The sequence below is a fragment of the Schistocerca cancellata genome, unplaced genomic scaffold (genome assembly GCF_023864275.1).
Source record: "Schistocerca cancellata isolate TAMUIC-IGC-003103 unplaced genomic scaffold, iqSchCanc2.1 HiC_scaffold_1077, whole genome shotgun sequence".
Lineage (NCBI taxonomy): Eukaryota > Metazoa > Arthropoda > Insecta > Orthoptera > Acrididae > Schistocerca > Schistocerca cancellata.
The window spans coordinates 274912-275600 of NW_026047076.1; positions in this window are offsets into that span (position 1 = coordinate 274912).

The window sequence follows — 689 nt, forward strand, 5'->3', positions numbered from 1 at the left end:
CCTGTGGTGCAAGTGATGTCCCTCTCTCAAAAAATATACTCAATGGGACCGTAATGTTGCAACCACACACACGTTGACCTGCTGTGAGGAAAAAACGAGTTAGTACATTTCAAACATGAAAAAGGTCATTTTAAAATCGTCATGAAAAACCAAAATTCCAAAAGTATCAAACACAAAATAATGCTTACCGAAGAAAGGAAATGTATCGTGCTAGGCACCCTCCTCCCGCCCTGTGGTGCAAGTGCTGCCCCCCTCTCCAACAATGTACACAATGGGACCATAATGTTGCAACCACACACACGTTGACCTGCTGTGAGGAAAAAACGAGTTAGCACATTTCAAACATGAAAAACGTCATTTTAAAATCGACATGAAAAACAGAAATTCCAAAAGTATCAAACACAAAAAAATGCTTACCGAAGAGAGAAAATGTATCGTGCTAGGCACCCTCCTCCCGCCCTGTGGTACAAGTGATGTCCCTCTCTCCAAAAATGTACTCAATGGGACCGTAATGTTGCAACCACACACACGTTGACCTGCTGTGAGGAAAAAACGAGTTAGTACATTTCAAACATGAAAAAGGTCATTTTAAAATCGACATGAAAAACCAAAATTCCAAAAGTATCAAACACAAAAAAATGCTTACCGAAGAAAGAAAATGTATCGTGCTAGGCACCCTCCTCCCGCCC